Source organism: Gopherus flavomarginatus, chromosome 7, assembly GCF_025201925.1.
Source record: "Gopherus flavomarginatus isolate rGopFla2 chromosome 7, rGopFla2.mat.asm, whole genome shotgun sequence".
NCBI lineage: Eukaryota > Metazoa > Chordata > Testudines > Testudinidae > Gopherus > Gopherus flavomarginatus.
Genome location: NC_066623.1, coordinates 72,159,479 through 72,181,605, shown reverse-complemented (window position 1 = coordinate 72,181,605; position 22,127 = coordinate 72,159,479). Strand labels below are relative to the sequence as shown.

General features: G+C 42.7%; 1 protein-coding gene across 4 annotated transcripts in view; it reads right to left on the bottom strand.

The window, feature by feature from the left end:
• NEK7 (NIMA related kinase 7) overlaps positions 1 to 16,478 on the bottom strand; it is a 151,529-nt gene extending 135,051 nt beyond the window's left edge. Inside the window, exons 1-2 of one of the 4 annotated variants that reach the window (XM_050961473.1) lie at positions 16,220 to 16,478; positions 12,154 to 12,221 (exon numbers count right to left, since the gene is read on the bottom strand). The gene's annotated coding sequence lies outside the window, so the exon portion shown is untranslated. Of the gene's footprint in view, positions 1 to 12,153; positions 12,222 to 15,774; positions 15,980 to 16,219 lie in introns of those variants that run through there. The other 3 variants (XM_050961472.1, XM_050961475.1, XM_050961474.1) reach the window with 3 other exon arrangements.
• Between the last annotated feature and the right edge of the window lie 5,649 nt (positions 16,479 to 22,127).

Below are 22,127 nucleotides of genomic sequence, written 5' to 3'. Positions count from 1 at the left end.
TCCTCATGTGGTCCAATATTTGTATCAAAATTATGGTTTTGCTTGGCATACCAAAACATAAGCATCAATGAGACTTGGCACCTGGGACAATTCAAGCCCTTGACCTTTATAACAGTAAGCTTGCTTTATATAGAGAGAATGTAATACATGACTGATGGAATATTTATCATTCTTGAGCCGAAATAAATCAGTTTTAATACTATTCCTGAAATAAGCTTTCAAGCTTTAATTTAAAGATGAAGGGGAGCAAAAAAAAAAAAGACCATGATACAATAAAAATGCTAATTAGCTACTTTTGTTTATAAACTGCAAGGTACTTTATCACAGGAAAAAAAATAAAACAAGATAAACATATGCATGTATCTTCAACCATCAATATGGTAGTCCTCCTTCCCTGCTTTACCATCTCAGGACATACTGGTTTTATGGAAAATAGGCACTGAATGAAGCGAGAGGGAAGACAACTGGAACACCAGCAGAACAAGTTTCATATGTACCAAAGGTTACCAGTTAAAATTCTTATACTCTGATAATGCAAAAGGCAAAGAAAAGAAGTTTCCTTGCCTCCACAATAGCATCTGCAAAAAAATCAAACAAATGAGGGATCTCTTTCACGTGGTGTTTAGCCCATACTAATTAGGCTATCTCCACTCAATAGTTGACTTGGGTCTCTTCTCTTGCAATGATTTCTTGTTATTTTGCAAATAAAATTGCTTGAATTCAGACAAGCTCTATGACTCAATGATGCCCAAGAAAAAGGGCAAAGGAACAAATGTTAAGTCTTCTAGTTGATCTGTGGTCACTAGTGTCCTAGAAGTGTTGGAAGAACTTTGGTTCACTTCCTACATTTTGGACCAGGTCTTTCCTGGCTGGCAAAGTAATGGGTCCATTGTCGATGAAGATAGTAAATGCCTCCTGCTAAGGAAGACAGTGAGAAGGGAGCGTGTGTTTCACCCAGGAAACCATCTGTAGATACTGACTTTTTGGCTCATTCCAGATCTTCCATTGTTAAATAAGATTACTGAGAAATCCGCAGTAAGATAACTCTCGATCTCTGGATTCTCAGACTTCCTTGATCACCAACCTAGGTATGGTACAGCAACTACACTTGTTTTACTGACTGATGTTCCTGATGATCAGGGATTCTGGAAATCTGTTTGCTAAGGTAAAAACGCAAATTCTGTGTTTATAAAGAGAATCTTTAGTTTTTACATTTTGTAAAAAAATAAAAATATACATTGTAGAACCCCATTTATCCAAGCCTCCATTATCCTGCTCTCTGAATTAACCGAAACACCAGCTGCCAGGGGCTGACAGCATGAGCCCCTGCCACCTGGGGCTGACAGCCCAAACCCAGACACTGTCAGCCCCAGGCACCTGGTGGTTTGGTTAATATGGAGAGCTGTATAATGGAGACTCAGATCAACAGGGTTCTATTGTATATCAATAAAACACTGTGTTCAACTACTCCTTGGGGAATTCTTTGCCACTGCAAATGCGCAGAATTCATATCCCCTGCATATTTCCTTGCTTTCCTGCAACAAAAATGACTTTCTGACAGGGAAGCAAAGGGAAGCTGCAAGAGCAGCCACACACACTACTCCCTAGCAGTTCTGGTACATTGTTTCAGGAACCCGGAGCAGCCAGTTGAGAGGTAAATCACCACAGGGATAAGGACCCCACAACCAGTGGCTCCTACCCTGAGCCTGGATCAGGAGTGGCTGAGGCTGTGTCACACCCACCCCCAGAAACCTTCCCCAATTGCATCGCACCTTGGCTCCAGGGAAGGGGTCACTGTACAAGGAGCTGCTCCCCCATCCCATACCCAGACACTGCTCCCAAGCCTACTGTGTACACCCAGAACCCCTCCAGCCCTCCATATCCAACCCCCAACCTCACTGAACCTCAACCCCTGCATCTGGAGCCCCCTTCACCCAGACCTCCTGCTTCAGGACCCCCGCCCCTGCACTCAGACCAGCTCCCACTGAGATTCCTGCACTCAAACTCCAAGCCAGAGGAGTCTGAGCCCCCTATCCAGACCTCCATCTCACTGACCCCCAACTAGCTGCACCCAGACCTCCACCCCACCAAGCCCCATATCCCTAGCACCCAGGCCTCCCTGCTGAGACCCCCACACCCAGACCTCTCCGCTGAGCCCTAAACACCTTCACCTGGAAGCCCCTGCAGAATCCCATTGCCTCGCACCTGGAATCCCCCCACCCCACCCAACGAGCCTCTGTGCATCCAGATCCCCCCGACCTAGGGCCCCCTACTGACCTGCCTGCACCCAGATTGTCCCACACAGAATCTCCTCACCTCACACCTGGATCCTCCCCTACTGAGCCCCTCCACACTTGGATCCCGCCTTGTTGAGCCTGCCCACCCACACCTGGTGCGCCTGGCACAAAGGGGCAGGGCCCCAGAGTGTTTATGGGGCAGGCCCAGGCCTTGCGCTGTGTCAGGGTCAGGTGCAGCCTCACCACTGACTGTGTCCAGGGGATGAGGAGCCTGCAGGGTGACTTCTCATCTTTGTGCAGCCAGTGGCCTGTGCTCCCCACTGCCATGCTAGAGCCTCTGCATCTTGTCCCCACTGTGCAATGACATGTGTAAATGGTCATTAAATAGGTTAGTGAGAAAACATGGACCATGGCTTTACTTGGCTGATAAAACAGTTCTACCTCCAACCGAATGAGTCCTGTATCTGAGCGCCTTAACCAGTGTACACTTGAGAACAGCATATGAAGAGAACTGTTTGAAGCTTAGTCTATACTGCAGAGTTAGGTCAAGGTAAAGCAGTTTACATCCACCTAATTATATCAGTGTCTACACTAGAATGCTGCTTCTGCCAGACTAAGTGGCCTGCTATTCCCATATCATAACTCCACCTCCACAAGAGACGCAGCGCTTACGTTGGCGTAGTTAAGGTGACACACTGTCCAGGCAGACACTGTGTGACTTACAATAGCAGTTGGCTATCATTCTTGTCAGTTTCAGGGCTGCCTCCAGCTTAAAGCAAAGGAGGGCTCACAGCTGGTGCTGTAAAACTGACAAGAATGTCAATTTCACTGCTGATAAGCTCCCTGCTGTGAAATTGAGCCTGGCTCAGGGCTCAGAGCTGCCCTGCCCCAGCTGTCAGCAGGGCACCCCAACAGTGGAGGGACAGTCCAACCTGTAAGCCCTGTGCAGGGCACTGAAGCTTACCAGCAATGAAATTGACATTGTCAGTTTCATGGTTCCAGATGTGGGACCCAGGCTGCTCTGAACCATAGGCAGCATGAAACTGATAAGAATGTCAATTTCACTGCGGGTAGGCACCATTCTGTGAAAGTGAGCCTGCATCAGGCTCACAGTTCAGCCTATCACCCTGAGGCAGGAGTGGGTCTCCAGCTGCAAGCCTTGCGTGGCTGTCAGTGCCCCACAATGCCCGACTTCAGTCAGTGCAAGCACTCCTGGTGAGGACACGCACCAGTAGCAGCAGAAGAGTAGCGTGGACACCAGTCAATTGAATTACTGCAGTGGCTACAAGTCGATTAAATTAAGTTGATCTAAACTTGTGATGTAGACAAGCCCCGAGACTTACTTCAGATGAGAAAAAGGAGGTACTAGTACGTTGGGGGAAGCAAGCAAAAGAAATGGAAAAGACAGCTGCTCCCTTGATTGAAGATATTTATTCTCCACTTACTGAGCTCCCAATAAAGAAGTGATTTTCCATCCTCATCTACTTTTAGATTATCAGATAGCAGCAGTCACTAGGACAGGCTGAGAGTTTCTTTTACATGCTATCATTACCCATTCTTTATCACTTTCAGACTAGGCTACTGTAATGTGCTCTAAAAGGGACTACATCTAAAGATTATTTAGAAATGTAGGCTAGCCCAAAATGCCCACTTGCTATATCTCACTGTTAAGTACAGGTTTCAGAGTAGCAGCCATGTTCGTCTGTATCCACAAAAAGAACAGGAGTACACAAATCTGACATCAGGAATAACATTCAAAAACCAGTAGGAGAACACTTCAACCTCTCTGGTCACCCAGTAACAGACTTAAAGGTGGCAATTCTGCAACAGAAAACTTCAAAAACAGACTCCAACGAGAAACTGCTGAACTCGAATTCATATGCAAACTAGATACCATTAACTTGAGTCCAAATAGAGACTGGGAGTGACTGGGTTATTACACATATTTATTCTATTTCCCCATTTTAAGTATCCTCATACCTTCTTGCTAAAACTGTCTAAAATGGGCCATCTTGATTATCACTACAAAAGTTTTTTTTCCTCCTGCTGATAATAGCTCATCTTAATTAGCTAGCCTCTTACAGTCGGTATGGCTACTTCCACTTTTTTCATGTTCTCTGTATGTATATATATCTTCTTACTATATGTTCCATTATATGCATCTGATGAAGTGGGCTGAAGCCCATGAAAGCTTATCCTCAAATAAATGTGTTAGTCTCTAAGGTGTCAAGTACTCCTGCTCTTTTTATTGGTAAGTATGTTACACCAAGACTCCACAATCTGCATTGTTAGCATATTCTTTTTATGGGTGAAGTTTAAAATGTTAATCTTGTCCTATATAAAGCTCTAAATGGCTCAGGACCTGCCTACCTCAGAGACTGCGTCTCTCCCTGTGTGATATTGCTGGAGTTGTGACTGGCAGAAAGTGCTCAACTGGCAGCCCTACATGTTTTCTCAGAGAGCAGACCTTCCTTGACAATTATTGTGAGTGGTGCTATCTGCAGAGTCTCTGAAAGAAGCACACAGCATAAGTACTTGGGACACTCCTTTACAAAGGAATACTGGGGGAGGAACGGGGGAAGGGGTGTGGCATAACATACCATGGTTTTCTCTCTTGCCTGATTCACAAAAATAAAATTTCAATTACACATGTGCTGTGTCAGGACTTTATATATGCACATGGGAAGTGTCTTATTCTAATAAGTGTTTTCACTTGGTTGTGGGCAAAACAAAGGGTTGCTCAGCCACATTTCATAGCTCTTTTATCACCCAATAGCTTACTTACACTTTAAAATTACTAAAGGAGAGAGGTAGATGACCTCTTATAAACTATTAATTATTGGTATCAAAGTTCTACTAAAAGACTATACTGATACAGTAAACTAGATTAAATACTAGACTAATCATTTTTTAGGCATTCTGGTACAGTGAAAGCAACAACTTTTCAAACTCAAAATATCTTCTCTAGCAATTGTTAAATTAGGACTTTCTTCCTTAAGAACACTGTTTGTCAAACCCAAGGACAGTTTTAATATGTTCAGCACCTAGGCTGGGCTGGCACAATAATACAGCTCCTTTTAAAAGCAATTCATTTTTAATATGCAAGTTGATCAGTTTTCTGGCTGAATGTGTAAGGATACTTTTTTTATGTCCATAATGTGCTCAGATTTCAGTCTTTTAGAGATGTATGTAAACAAAACAAAACCTCTCTTATTCTATATTTCTTTTCTGTGATTGGCTCCCACCAGTACAGACTGATCCATAGTCTCTTTTCGACTTGTCAGTTAGGCAGGCAGCAACCAACAAGAGTAGAATATTCTGGTCTCTTCCAAAGGGTTTGCTTACCCCAATACATTTAGGGCTTATCTTCACTACCAGGGTAAGTCGACCTAAGTTATGCTAGTCCAGCTACGTGAATAACAGCAGATGCTCTCCTGTCAACTTACTTTACTCTTCTCTGAGATCTGGACTACTAGGAATGATGGAGAGTGCTCTGCCATCGATTTAGCAGGTCTTTACTAGACCCACTAAATCAACACCCACTGCATTGATTGAAGCAGCATCGATCTCCCCAGTAGTGAAGACAAGCCCTCAGTTAAGATTTTTCAGAGCTATAACTTTAGCACAAATGAACCTACAAGCCCTCATACAGAAGAGAACATGATACAGAGAGAGAAAAAAGAAGAAACTCAGTTTGCATACCAATGATACAAGATAGGCTTGGCTACACTTGCGAGTTAGTGCGCAATAAAGGAGCCCCATGCCCATTAGCTCACTCCCCGTCTACACTGGCAAGGCACAATAAAGCACTCCGACTCCGAATCTAGAGCACTCCTGGAACTCCACCTCGGCAACAGGAATAACGTTTGCTGCACCTTGGCTGCAATGCACAGGCGTCAGTATGAACGAAGTGTTGCATTACAGCACTCTGATTGGCCTCCAGAAACATCCCATAATCCCCTTAAGTCAAGTGGCCACTCTTGTCATTGTTTTGAACTCCTGTAGGAATGAGGAAATGCCCTTTCAAAGCTCCGTTTCGGACAGCCAGCATGCAAGCCATTACTGGGGCTCAGGGGGGTGGAGGTGAGAGAAGGTCTGCTGCTGTCTGAACTTACAAGACAGCATGCTGACATGCTCTCAGCCCCCCCTCAAAAAACCCTCTCTCCCCCCCCACATACACACAACACACTCTCTGACAGACTCAACTCCACTCCACTCCACCCCCATTTGAAAAGCACGTTGCAGCCACTTGCATGCTGGGATAGCTACCACAGTGCACTGCTCTCTGTGGCCGTTGCAAGAGCTGCTAATGTGGCCATGCCAGTGTGCTGGCAGCTGTCAGTGTGAATAGACTACAGCACTTTCCCTACTGCGCTCTATGAAGGCTGGTTTAACTCAAAGCGCTCTACATCTGCAAGTGTACCCATGCCCAATGATGGCAACCAGGAACACCACTTTCATAACAGTAAGAAAAGGAAAGCAGAGATGTAAGAGAGGACCAAAAAGGGACATGTCTCTGTGAACCCAAATACCAGATTAGGAGCAGAAAGGGAGACATGGTAAGAGGCAAACCCAGTCAGTACCTTTACGGAACCTAGAAACCAAGGGAGAATAATCTCAAGGGAGCTGCAGTAAACTGAGCAGTGAAAATGTTCTTTTTCAACACCATGCAATATCTAACATTCCAAAATGGGGGAGTTACCAAAATAGGTACTCGAAAAGTCTTGAAGGAATTCAACTAAAAAACAATTCTAGAAGCAGAAAGTACCACCACACTCATTCTAACGTTCCTCTTCAGAGATAGCAAACAAACTGGATCTGTGAAGAGAACCTGCTGCCTGGAAGATGCCAAACCTCTATGTTCCTACTAATACCTGCCAGATTGACAGGCGGAAGAGGGACTATCAGTCCATGCTGATGAATCAAATCACATAAGACACTGTTCTTGATCTGAGTGGAAAATAAATGCAGAAAAATTAATACACAGCATCTTACTAGAATATGTTCTAACAAATTTTAGAGAAAAAATTATTAGAACAAGATGTGAAACTGCACCCCACAATGCAACCCCTAATGCTACCCAATATAACACAAATTCGGATATAACGCAGAAAAGCAGTGCTCCGCAGGGGCGGAGCTGCGCACTCCGGTCGGTCAATGCCAGTTTGATATAACGCGGTTTCACCTATAAGAAAGAAAGAAAGATTTTTTGGCTCCCAAGGACAGCAGTATATCAAGGTAGAGGTGTAACTATAACAATTATAATGAATTTTATGCTTTAGGCGTCATTGGAAAAATTACGATTTGCTTAATATGATTATCCTATCTGTATGCATGTATCATTTTTGTATCTGAAGTTAAGAATATTGACTATGTATCTGTATTTCAAATGTAGTTACACCTGGGTAATGCCCACTAGACAAGATGCTTTCAGTCTAGATCAGGGGTAGGCAACCTATGGCACGCGTGCCGAAGGAGGCACACGAGCTGATTTTCAGTGGCACTCACACGGTCCGGGTCCTGGCCACCTATCCGGGGGGCTCTGCATTTTAATTTAATTTTAAATGAAGTTTCTTAAACATTTTAAAAATCTTATTTACTTTACATACAACCATAGTTAAGTTATACATTACAGACTTACAGAAAGAGACTTTCTAAAAACTAACATGTATTACTGGCACGCAAAACCTTAAATCAGAGTGAATAAATGAAGACTCCACACACCACTTCTGAAAGGTTGCTAACCCCTAGTCTAGATAGTGGATGGGGAAGGGCCTATTCAGGGCAATAGGCCATTAGGAAAAAACAATGGGCCTTAGGGGAAGCTTCTATCCCACACGGGGAGCCTTCCTAGGGAAGCTTCCTGAGAATGCTACAGTCAGCCTCAGAGTAATGGCTGCTATAACTCTACAAGGACATGTGATGAGACCACGTCTCTAGAACCTATTACCATATGTGGCAGAAGTAGGCATGACTGGGTAGTTGTTTATAAGAAAGTAGCAACCCTTCTTCAAAATAAGGTGCAGAATTCAAGACAGCATCACTTTAACTCAAGAGGGCTTGCAGAGCCCACCCAGGCCAACAGCTGGTATACAAATTTGGGCTGGATAGCTGAATCAAACTATTAAGTCTCCAGACAATCCATTTCTGAAAAAGTCTTCTCTACTTATTGATTTATAAAGTTCTCATTTAAAGAAGTTTTTCTATCGTGCTTAGTTTTCACTAAGCAACCAAGGTTGATATTATCCCTGTCCTCCCTCCCCTCTTCTTCTTGCTTTCATTTTGTTACCCTCTTGTTGAGTATTATCTGAAATCAGTTTGCAAGTTGCTTTGGGCAAGGCTCACATCAGTATCTGTTTTAGGACATATTTAGAACACCTGTGTTGTTAAAAATAATAAAAAATAAGATTCTTTACTCCAATAGTATTAGAAAACGGGTTTTCAAAAAAAGATCATATACATTGCATGAAAAGCCTACTTAAGTTAGCTTCTGGGACCCACATAGAACCAACTAAATAATTAACATTAAATTTAATAATTTGCACTTTTCCCATCTGTGTTGTCCACAAGCACATTACATTATTTTACTTTGAGTTATCTGAATTCTTCTGTTGCTAATTACAATTAAGATTTCAAACTTCCATAAAAAGAATTGCAATGTAACTTAACAGCACAAATTTCAAGTTGTACAGTCCACTGTAATATTTGCTCTTCGTTGCTGTTTAGTTATTCAACTCACCCAAGGATCATAAACAGTACTATTTAACAAGTGCATTGGTTAGTTACTGAAGTCATTTATTGTTCCCATTCCCTGAATGGATGTTAGCTGATCAACAAAGCAAACTATAAATATCCTGGTATCATACTGACCTCCAACCCAGCCAGCATAGTGGAGACTGCCATTTCCCTCCAACTCCCACAGCCCTAGAAGCAAGAGATGGTGGCGGGAGAGGAGGGGAGGGGAGGGGAAGTGTGGATTTGTCTGAACCAGTAGAGGAAAGACAATCTCTTGGTCCTTTTTTAAAAAAGAGTACACGCCTCTGACAGCTCAGTGGTTTGAGCATTGGTCTGCTAAACCCATGGTTGTTAGTTCAATCCTTGAGGGGGTCATTTAAGGATCTAGGGCAAAAACATGTCTGGGGATTTGTCACAAACAGATAGTTAAAGGTTAATGTCTCTTTTACCTGTAAAGGGTTAACAAACAGGGAACTGGACACCTGACCAGAGGACCAAACAGGAAACAAGATACTTTCAAATCTCGATGAAGGGAACCCTTTGTTTGTGTTTTTTTGGGTTTTGCTTTGTTCTCTCTGGGTCCAGGAAGGGACTAGATGTGCAACCAGGTTTCTTGCCAATCTCCCTGCTACAGTCTCTCATATATTCAGAATAGTGAGTATTTAGTAAGAAAGGTGGTTATAGTCTTTTGATTGTTTTCTGTATTTGCAAATGTGTAGTTTGCTGGACGTATTTTAAATTGTATTTTTGCTGGTGGGGAGGCTTCTTTCTAGTGTCTATAAGCTGACAGACCCTGTAACTTTTGCCATTAAACTGCAGAGATAACTTTTACTTTTTTTCTTTTTATTAAAAGTTTTGCTTTTAAGACCTGTCTGATTTTTCCCCTTGTTGAGGCTCAAGGGAATTGAGTCTGTACTTAACAGGGAAGGGGAAGGGAGGGGAGAAGGGTGGAATCCCTTTGTTTCAGATTCACAGAGCGTGAATCTGTCTGTCTCTCCAGGAGCCCGGGGGGGGGGAACACCTGGAGGGGAAGAGAAGGGAGGGGAAGTCTGGGAGAAGCAACGGTGAGGAAAGAGGTTTACTTTCCTTGTGTTAAGATCCAGGGGGTCTGGGTCTTGGGGGTCCCCAGGGAAGGTTTTGGGGGGACCAGAGTGTATCAGGCACTGGAATTCCTGATTGGTGGCAGCTTATCAGATGTAAGCAGGTAATTAAGCTTAGAGGAATTCATGCTGGTACCCCAACTTCTGGACTCTAAGGTTCAGATTGGGGAAAGATACTATGACAGGATTGGTCCTGCTTTGGGGAGGTGGACTTCCAACTCTGATATTCTATGATTGCTTACCTCAGCCCTCTTTGTGCGCATTCAGCCTTGCTGGGGCCCTGAAGAGGGGAGCACTGCGGTGCTTGGTGGTACACAAGCGTTTGGCAAGTCTACAGACTCCCAGGCATTTAATGAGAGGGTTTTTATAAGCCCTTTCCTCCAGCCCTGTGGGCTGTTCTACTACATATCCACCTGCAAACTGGATATACCATACTCATGTTTATTCATTTCATTAAGAACTGGAAATCTCAGGCAAACAATTATTATATTAAACTCACCCCAACAAACTGAGAAACCCTTTTACTATATAGAAAATACAAAGTAGCTAAGGCCAAATTGAAAGTTTTGCTTCCTAATAGCCAAAAATTATTGAAGTTTTCAAAAATGAAAGTTTTTCATTATTTGCTCCCTTATAAATCTTGAGCAAAGAACTTCTAGTCCTGAGGAGTCTGTCAACATCAGGCTGACGCACAAAAACTGAACACTCAGCACATCAAATTTCAGAGACCTTGAGTTAGGTGAGCACAAATTTTTTTTTTGAGGAATAAGGATTCAAATGGCCTCTACCACAGTTTTTGTTGTGGTGGTTTTGGAGGAGCAATGTACCATTAGGCCAACCTCCCATAGCAATACGGCATCTCCAAAGGGTCTTTAATATAACTGGTATGATAATCTAACATAGGAGCTACATGCAGATGAAGGCAAATGTTTCTCAAATAGTGACTATCAATCCAGCTCACCACCACAGTTGCCCACCAGTGGACAGAGCAGAGTCCAGCCAAGAAACTCACCCCAACTCCCCACTGTTCAGACTAGGGTGATCAGAGGTCCTGATTTTATAGGGACAGACCCAACATTTTGGGCTTTGTTTTATGGCGCCTATTATCCCCCACCCTCATCCTGATTTTTCACCCTTGCTATCTAGTCACTCCTAGTTCAAATGGACAACATAAAGAGAAACTCCTCCAACCAAACCTTCTCAAATACCACCTCAGAGTGCCCCATGTTCAACTAGCATTTCCCTCTTCCTTGTCAGTTTACATCCCAAAAAATTTTCTTTGTAGGTGTAAAAGCTAGACATTTTGTTTTTATTAAAGTTAAAATTTGAATTCCTTAGATTTTGATTAAATTGAGAGGGAATAGCCACACACAAATAAGATCAGTTTCTGAAAGCATATATAGAACAAAGTAAGAATATTCCTTAATATGTAAAGTTTTATGCTTACATGTAAAAAAAGTATCAGCCTCCAGTCCTGATTTGTCCAGGACATTATCAGGTTTTACTATCCAATCCTGGGAAATTTCAGCCCGTTATCCAGCAAAAAATATTGTCACTTTTCAGTCACAACTCTGGATCATTCTCCCTTAGCTATTTGGTGGCCTGCAACTGAAAATTCAGCCAGCCCATTCATGACTCCTCCTCTCCAGCTCATCAGTAAGACAAGTCAGTTTCTTTTCTTTACTTCTCTGTGACTTGCATAGTTTCTATTGTATCTTTTTATTTGGGTCTTACTCTCAAGTTTAGACAAATGTCCTTCAAGTATGTCCTGTTTATTCTTCAAAGTAGTACTCTTCGATGGTTATACATGTACTGACTTGCCTAGTCTTGAGTGTTGGCTTATGAATGTTTACATGCATTAAAAATGGTAACTATATTAAAAAGGTGTTCCATCCAATATAATAGATACATACACCTATTCTGAATACATGCAAACAGAAGCTTGTATCATCTCTTTAGAGGACTTTATAACAACACACACACACACACACACTTATCCCTGCAATTCTTGAGAGCCCCACTGGTGTGAAAATCCTGAGTATCTGCTAAGGAGGCGGACATTTTCCTCCATGTCCATTTACCTTGTATTCAGTTCCTCAGGGGTTTAAAGAGGAACAGACACTCCAGCTCTCCATATTGAGTAGACCCACTGGATGAAGGAAACAAAAGGACAAATGAAGCTGATTCAGGCTTTAAATATGTACAATGAAATAAGTTACTCAGGCCCGGGCTACACTAAGGGGGTAAGTCGATTTGAAGTTACATAACGTAAGTAGTGTAAGATACACAACTTAATTCAATGAAGCTTAGATCGACTCACAGTAGTGTCTATATTGTGCTATGTTGACAGACACACTCTCCCATCAGCATAGCTTCCGCCTCTCGGGAACACGCAGTACTGAGGTCAACAGGAGAGCACTCACCCATTGACTTATTGCATCTTCACCAGATCCACTAAATCAATGCCCGCTGCATCGATCGCAGCAGCACCAATTTAGCAAGTAGTGAAAACAAGCCCTCAAAAACAGATCCTGGACAGATCATACATTTTACTCGATCAACTAGATTTTACAAATGAGCTAAGAGGAGGCAAATGATAATTCAAAAGGCAGGAACTACCCTTAGACGTACCATATTATTGTTAGATACATAAAAAGCCAACCTCTAATTTTAAAATTTGGCGACACAAGACTAATGAATTGACACATCTAATTACAACTCTATAGCATAATTTTGACTGACAGGACCTTTTCTAGATACAATGACCAGAGCATATATACAGAAAAGAGCCTCCAGAAAAACAAGTCCCACAAAACTTGTCTATGTTATGTGAAAACAATGTACTTTAACCTATGCTTTCACCCATTCCTGCAGCTTACCACCTCAAATCTGGTGCCTTTTTCTAAATGGGGTGCAGACCCAAACTTGCCTTCAATAAATAAAGTACATAGCAAACAAAAAAAACCAAAACAAAAGAACAAATTCTTCCTGGGGAGATGAAAGGAAGAAGAAAAAGGAACCACAGGTGACAAACACTAGATCTTTTAGTCAACCTCTGGAAGGTGCTCAGATACCACAGCAAAATCCGCAGAATGAGAAACTGAACACAAGAGAATCCAATGCATTTTTCTACTACTACTTTTTTTTTCTCATATTTGTATGAATTTCAACTATTATAACTATACACTGCAGTCACTTGTACAGGAACCAATAAAACCAAGTATTTAAAAGAAAATAACCCTCGTGTGTCCCTCATTAATATCAGATATTTTCTGAGGAATAAACTATTTTGGAAAAACTGGGAATTAAAGTTTATCTGATCTTAAAAACAGGTTTATCTTTTTTCCTATAAAAGAATCAAAATTTTCTGAAGCATCCAATTGAAACATCTGCCAAACACCAAAAAAAGATGCAAAAAATTTAGATCTTATCGTTAGCATCTCAATGACAGTCAAATGTATGCACCTTAGACCATGAATAGGATACAAATATAAATTAATCCAATGGATCTAAAAAAACCCATAAAATTAAATTAAAAGACTTGGACCATTTTTTTATTTTAACTACAAATAAGGTCAACACATTTAAGTGCAAGCTCCTGAATGTCAAATAAAGTGAATTGTCAGTAAATTGCCTCCTACACTCAACAAGCAAAAGCTGCTGGTCTAACAAAATTAAGTAAATACAGCTCCTTAGCATAACAGAGGTTATCATAGTATTATCTTTTGAATTATAAACAACGTATTGTTACTTTCACTTACATAACTGTATGTGTACTGTTTAAACAGTGCTAGATAATGGCACTTAAAATGATTAACATTTTAACTACAAAATCATGATTATATTACTGAAATCACAGTTGTCTCATGTTTAACATGCATCAGAGAAATAATTCATGTCTAACCACAGATCTCTTCCTCACGATTCTAAAACACCCTGTAATCCAAACAAAAGTCCTTCAACAATATCTTAGCTGTGCTATAACTCATATTGACTATCTTTACACTTACCCCTAAAGTTAAGCTCAACTGAGCCGGAATCATGTCACCTGAATCATTCTGCTGCCCATATGTGGTCAGTGTCATGTTATAACTGAAGTGGCAAATCAGCCCGCCAAAGGCTGCCCACAATACCCCAGCCACTGCAAGAATGGCCTCTTCGGCCAGCTAATTTCCACTGGCCTAGGGTCAACCTGTCCAGAAGCAACCTACTTGTATACACTTTCCAGTACACATACGTGGCCTGTGGCTACATGCTGCTGCCACAGCGACCAACTTCTTTTGGCAACTGATCCACAAAATCATTACTGATCCATATATTTCCAGATCATTAATTCCATACTCAAGAAACAGTCCCCAAATAGCTGTAGGTCCTCAAGGAATTTGGAGATAAGTCACAAATAATCACAGGATTTTCCCGGCGGGGGGGGGGGGGGGGGGGGACTGCAGAACTTATAATAACTTCTTCCCACACTTGGCTGAATCACCACAAGATCCCTGAAAGCTCTGCAAAATCATCCATAACGCACAGTTGCTTGAAGCAGTATCAAACTTTGGAATGCATACTCACAAAGCATGACTAAGTATAGCACTAGCATGGAAGCAGGATGTTGTAGCAACTCCACTAAGAGCATGTCTACACTGACAGAAGCATAGCTGTACCAATGCTGCTGCACCACTTCAGCATATCTAGTGAAGACGCTCTATGCCAATGGAAGAGAGCTCTCCAATCAACGTAATGAAACCACCTCTAGGAATGGCAGAAGCTATGTCAGCAGGACAGCATGTCACTGGGAGACCTTATGCTGGTGTAACTTAAGTCATTCAGGATGGAGGGTGGTTTATTCACACCTCTGAGCGATATAAATTGTGTTGACATAGGCTGTAGCATAGACATACTTACAGAATTGAGCCTACATTGACCAAAAAACTTCCAAGCACTATCTGAGCTCCAGCCCACCTACAAGCAGGGCTTTGGACCCGAGCCCAGAGCTGGAGCGTGGAGCAGTGAAGCTGCAGGTTTTTGCCTGGAGCTGGAGCGAAGCCAGAGCACAGCTCCAAAGCCCTCCCTACAAGACTGGAACATCCATTCAATATGGAAAAAACAACAGTTGTGCCATAAAAAGTATCACAATAATAACAAATGAAAATATAAAATATAACATTTTTGAAAGGGAAGAAGTTTCAGTTTTAGTTTTAACTTTAAAAATGACATGAAAAGGTGAGATTAAGAGAGAAAGGAGGATGAGGATAACCTAACAATCGCCCTGTAAAGATGTGCATATGTAAAAGTGTTTGCATGTTCAGAGCCAAAGAATGATTAAATCACAAGATGTAAAACGAGGTGCAACAGACCCCATCAACAAGATTACCCTTTTTTTTTTTCTTAAACAAAAACTCTATACCACATTTTCGCCGGTTGAGGGACAGACCTTCCCCACAATCCGCAGCAAAACAGAAAGGTATTCAAACAAGTCCCACCACGAGTAAGCTAGCTTCGAAACATGGCTTTAGCCCCAATTTAAACAATGACATTTCTTGACGTTAAAGCTCTTGGAGGCCTGAGCCGCCTCTATTCCCTGTGGACTGTTTTCTGCAGCCCTCTCAGCCAAAGACCGAGCAAATCCGCCTTTAGACCCTGTGGCTCCAGGAAAAGAGACCCCTTAAAATAACGCCCAGTCCCTGCATACAAACAACCCCCACCAGAACGCGCACCAGCCGGTGCTGCCGCCTCCGCACTGCTGCTGCTAAGGGCACAGGCAGGTGTTGCCGGGCACGTGGCAAGGGCTGGAGAGCCCAACCGCCCAGACCGGGAAGGAGACCAGGGCTCGGCGCCCCCAGGCGCTAAGCACGTGCCGCCGCCCCCTCCTCAGAGTGAAACTCTACACAGGAGTCAGGCTCAGGACAGACGCACTCTCCGCACCCCTCCGCAACGGGAGGAGCGACAGCAGCTGCAGCCAATGGGGGCCGAATCACTAGTGATGGTGGCCAATGGGGCCAGGCGGGAGGTGGGATCGTCCTCACGCCGCAGCTGCTCTGCGTGAGGTAGCCGCCTGCAAGGAAGGCAGAGGAAGATTCTTGGTTACGGCAGCAGCTGTCGACAGTGGCGGTCTGGGCGCTGCGGCCCCTTCCTTCCCCCATGCCTCACCAGACAGCCCTCGGTCTCCCTCCTCCTCGCGCCGGGGGTCTGGAGCCGGCCTCGCTGCCTCCGCAGAGAGATCCGCACCCAGGAGCCGAGTCAGGGCCGGGCCGCGCCGGACGCTCGCTGCGGGGCTCCCCGTGCTCGAACCGAGCGGCCGCGGCTGTAGCAGCCCAGCCTCCCGCTGCTGCTGCTGCCAGGACTGTAAACATCCCGGCATCCCCGAGGGGAGAGAGGCGGGGCCGGCTCCGGCTCCTCCTCAGCGCGGGCCCCCACCCGTCCTCCTTGCGCTGAGCGGCCCGGGCGCCAGATCGTGTCGCTTGCTCGTCCAGCCGCGTGTGTTGCCGGGAGGCCAAGATCGCCCTGGAGAAGCAGGGCCGCGCGCAGCGGAGCCGCTGGGTCCCCGCAACTGCTGTTGCAGCAGGAGTTTGACCGGGCTCGCAGAGTCCTGCAGCGCCCAGTGTGTGCCTAAAGACTGGGATCGGAGGGGGTGTTCTGGCCCCCCCTCCCTATAGACTTGGGAGCGCCTGGTGGTGTGGCCAGGCCGGTGCCTGTCAGAAACAACGTGCCTGGGTGCTGCGCTGCTTTGGACGGGACAAAAACTGGCTGCTACGCTGCGAAGAACCTAGGGCCAATCTGCAGCCATGTTTTTGAACCCAGATCAGATGTTGAGTGCTGCGGCCATTGCAGTTCCGGTTGTGTTAGCAAACTTCAGCGGGGCTTTAGCAATTCGTAACAGCTTCCTCGTCCTTGGAATTGCAATGCTCTTAAAAATGAACTGGTCCAGGACCAGCTCATAAAAAGAAGTGGATAGTTCATCCATGCACGAGCCAATGTATGCTCGACCAGTTACCTTCTTCCTCTATGCGGTGGAGTTTGCGATCAGAGATTGTAAACTCCCAGGCAGGAACTTATTTTTATGTGGTGGTACATTGCCTACCACAGAGGTATCCTAACACATGCCAAGGACTCCTAGGCACTACAAAATATACAGCAGCTCCCCTGACAGGAGTGAAAGGGGCTCAGCACTTTGAGCTCTTTTTGAAGTAAATCAGAGCAATAAGAGCCCAGGATTTCTGAAAAGCAGACCATAGGTCTATAGGGGAAACCTTATTAGATCAGCCATCTACCTGACTTTGTCCCTGTCTAGTACAGGAAAATGAAGTATCTTTAGCGAACATGTCAACTAGCACATGATAATTAACATGCTTTTAAACACAACTAAGCACCTAGGTTAGACAGTGGTGTTTAAAAATGTTAGCTGGTCATGGTTTTCCTGAGGACTAACCATAATCCATAATAATAATCCATTAGAGATAAAAATAAAAGCCTCCTATCAGCAAACAGAATATTCCTGGCTTTCTAATGATGTTTCCTGTTTCTAGCAGTAGCCTAATGGAAAAGAACTGAATTTAAACCTGTGTTTAGGAATTAAAACTAAGAACAGCTTCCCTAAAAAGTACAGAAGAGAGTAACCTCTTCTCTTTCTGGAGAGAGGGAGAAGCTCTCCCTTGAAATTCTGAGCCTCCCTGAATGCTGAAATGAGGACTCAAGAGGCATGAAACGCTTAAGTGTAAGCAACAGGAGGAGCTTCTGCTAGCCTAAAGAGTTTGAGATTCTCAGCGGGTATGTCTACAATTCAATTAAAAAACATGCCAGCTGACTTGGGCTAAGGGATTATTTAATTTTGGTGTAGATGTTTAGCCTAAGTCCTACAAGCCCAAGTCAGCCAGGCCAGCCGCAGGTGTCTAACTGCAGTGTAGACATACCCAGTGTTCTCTTCCAGTACATGGAGCAGCAGCACCTGACAGGGAAAGAAAAGAGAGTTTTATGTAGGAATTTTCTGTCTCCCTCTACTGTCAGCTTTCGTTCCAGAAGACAAATTAGAGACTAGCATATTATCCTTAAAAATCGCTCATTAATCTAAAATTCAAGAAATGACATGAGGGTGCAATCCATAAAGGTGCTTAGGTGCCTGAGTCCCATTTTTAGGAACCACTGTGATCCACAAAACTCCCAGTCAGCTGCCATCTAACTCCGTACATGATTATACTCACATGGCACCTAAGTTTTTGTCTCTAGGCATGTGCATTGCTGCCTCACTGTAGGTGTCCAGGCACCTATCTCCTGCCTAAGCCTCAGAGCAAATCACGGACCACCAAAGTCTGCTGCCTGAGTCACAGATTTTATGTCCAGAAAGGGCAATTGTGATAATCTAGTCTGACCTCCTGCACATTGCAGGCCACAGAACTTCATCCACCCACTTTTGTAGGTGGCTGAGTTACTGAAATCTTTGATATAAAAATTGCAAATTGCAGAGAATCCATTGTTCACTGTATTTCAAACGAGCAAGGGATCCATGCCCTGCACTGCAGAGGAAGGCAAGAAAAACCTCAAGATTTCTTCCAGTCTGAGCTGGAAGAAGATGGTAGGTAGACCCTGAGCATGTGGGTGAGACCCACCAGTCAGCCAGATACCTTGGAAGGTATTCCAGGGACCTGATCAGAAGCAGTCTATAATAGCTCACACAAAATAGCTCTGAAGTTTGGGAAGGACTTCCGTTACAATCGTTAGCCTAGTGTGAACTCACAGGACATGAGACTGCTGGTTCACGTCCCCTCTCCTGAACTGTAGAAGGGATTTGAACAGGGATTGGCCACATCTCAAAGGACTGCCCTAACCACTAAACTATACAGTCATTCTAACATTCACTGGCCAAATATTTAATTATTAACATATTTAATCTGGAACAAATTCATTAGGCAAGCTTGCGGAAGCCCTAAACCATCATATTCCATAACCCCGTGGCTAGGTTATGCACCTGAAGGGTAGCAGGTGCCTCTTCAAATCCCTTCTCCCCTTCAATAAAGGGATGGGGGACTTTAAGTGGGAGGGTTCTTGGTGAGTATCCTATCACTTGGCTAAAAGTTATGAAGGAGGTCCTTTGTCCACACACACCCAGCAGTTTTGTGTGAACTTGCCTGAGGGGCCTGATCCAATAGGCAGCCTTTCAGTAGGATTTGTATACCATCAGCCTTTGCGTAGATGCAAACCAAATTGGTGAGCACTCCTATTTTGACACTACTGATACTTTAGTTTGACAACTATCCTATGTAATTTGGTGAAATTCCTGTTTTGTAGAAAGAAAAGTAGTGTTTCTCTAGTGAGCTGTTTTTTTAAAAAGAGAACCACTTACAGTTTTTGATAGGTTTGGCATGTTAGAAGTAGTCTTGGCGGCGATTAATTAGCAGCAGAATGAAGATGACTTAGTCAAAGGTGCATAATAAATGTTATCTATGTGATATCAGCACCAATTGTTCATTTGTGTATGTAGACACAAATATACACAGTATATATACTTTACACTCATATTTGTAGAGTTGGTAACTGTTCCAGTGATATTTCCCATTTTAAGTATGAAGAATATGGCTCAAACTAGTAGAATCTGCCAAAAGAGAACGAACTTCAAGTGTGCCTGGGTTGTATATGCAAATAAATATAGAATATTCTGGTGACACCCTCTGGATTTCTTGTGGGTCAGCTATGTTGTTTATTATCAACTGGACAATGACCGGAATGATCTTTCCTAATAGTTACTCATTATCTCCAGTAGAAGAGCTGACAGCAGAACTCGATGGTCATTATATTCACAAAACCTTAGGTGCATCTTCAGATACTTCATATTTCCTTCTGCCCATTCCACTGTTTCTTGTTCTTGCCCTTTACACAAAAGTGTTGGCAGGATTGGCTGGCCTTAGGTTATCCTTACATGTTTATGTTCTAGTGCTTTAAAGTCCAAATGCGGGTAGGGGGGTTTTGCCATTTTGTCAATGATATATGAATACTCATTTTTTTTCCCCCAACATAAAGGGTGATGCTCATTTTCTATATTAGATATTTAGGATTTGTCTTAAAAAAGTGACACTAAGAGTTAAGTGAAAGTTGAACTGTGAAGAGTAGGGATTTTTAATCAGACTGTTTAAGGCCCCAATACTGCAAATTACAGGTGCTTAAATTTACCCAAGTGATTAATTCCATTGATTTCAATAGAACTATTCACAGTGTGTAAAGTTAAACATCTGTATAATTCTTTGCAGAATCTAGGGCTTACACTGTTTATTTTTGTTATTACCTGTTTAACTTCAGTAACTAATTAACACTTTAAATGAAGGAAGACTGTTGAAGAGTCAACATCCTCACCCCTCAACTAAGGTGTTAATAAATCACAGCAAACATTTAATCACTAGTACTCCAAGAAAACACTAAATTTTACATTCTTGATATTTCTAAGCTACAAAGTGATCAGAAGAAAATGTAATACACAAATAAACCTTTCAAACTATAAAGAAGTCATGTGTTTTTTAAAATTCTCCTGGAAGTCTCATTTTTTTAAAAATTAAGACTTAAGGATGAATTTTTAGAAGGTCCAAGGTCCAGCTTTTTCTTTCTCAAACAGTTTGTGCTCACAAAATGAATTGGTATAAATCAGATTGCTTGGTCCTCCAATTAGCTGATCAAGTATTGAAAGGCATAAAGCAGCCAGGTTTCTACCTGTGGTTTAATGGCAGCTGTCATTTGTAGGCACAAATGGCACATTCACCACGGAGGCTGTTCTTTTACCATTTTCATCACTTCATTTTACCTCACTCTAAATAGAGTTTCACTCTCAGTTCCCTATAAATAACTTCACGTGCTGTGGATTGGACTGTACTCCAGGGACACTATCTTGCAAGGCATTAAGCAGTCTGACCTCAGTCCTCCAAAGCACTTCAGCATATGCTTAGTCAATAGAACTACTCACATGCTTCAAGTTAAGCACATTGTTTAAATGCTTTGCTGGATAGAGACCAGACTGCTCAGTACTTACACAACTGATGTATGAAAGACTCAATTCACATGGAGGGTTCTGAAAACTACTGAGTCTACTTTAACTGTGAAGAGAACCAGCCATCCCAAGAAATAGAAAATAGAGCAGGATTTTGCTCTTAGAGACCAAAGACTCAGAAAGAAAACACAAAATGAGTTTAGAAAGGTGACTATGCAACTAGTAAAAAGCACTTCTGTATCAAATATGCTCATTTACATGTAAGAAATACAAACTTTCTAAACTAACTTTCAAAAGGCTCTCCAAATCAAAGAAATACATACATAAAATTTGAGAATGTATATAGAATGATGTTTAATGAATGTTCATCAGAGTTCCCAGTCCATGAACTGTGTTGAATTCAAGTAGTTTATCCAAGGAGATGTATTCCCATCCATCTAGAGGGTTGTGGTTTTTTTAAATCCGGCTTGGAGGAAAAAAGAAAATGTCTTTCTCTACCAAATAAGGCTGACATCTCTGAAAGGTACCTTAAACCAGAATTTCCATCAAATCTTTCTGACCCTCTGCTACAAATCTTGAATCAGAAATTTTATTTCTCCAAAACAAAGTCTCTTTTCAGTTCTGGAAGAAGTAATTGAATTTTTTCCTTTATCAGTTAAGGTTTGACTTGAATCAAGTTTGTTCCAAGGTGAATGGGAAATTTGGGGTAATAAGCTTCTCAGTATTTAAATAAAGTTTGTTCATGAGCCTCTTCTCACAAAAATATACCATCTTCTTCACCTGAGGCAAGCTCTTAAGCTTTGAGATCTACTATTTATGCAGTATATGTAGTAAGACCTCTAACAAAGGCCCCAAGGAAATTAATAAATCTATGCTGTAACAGTCTCACTTCTCCCGAATTGCCAGATTTATTAATAATACAGCAAATTTGCTATTCAGTATAGCATTATATCATTTGATTTTGTCAGAGAAACAGCCTTAAACACAGCAGCACGGTTACAATTCTGACTATGGGACTGGAAGTTAGACATAACATCCACTTACTGGAAAAATACTCTTCAAGGGTGAAAGATTATTTTAAAATATTCTACA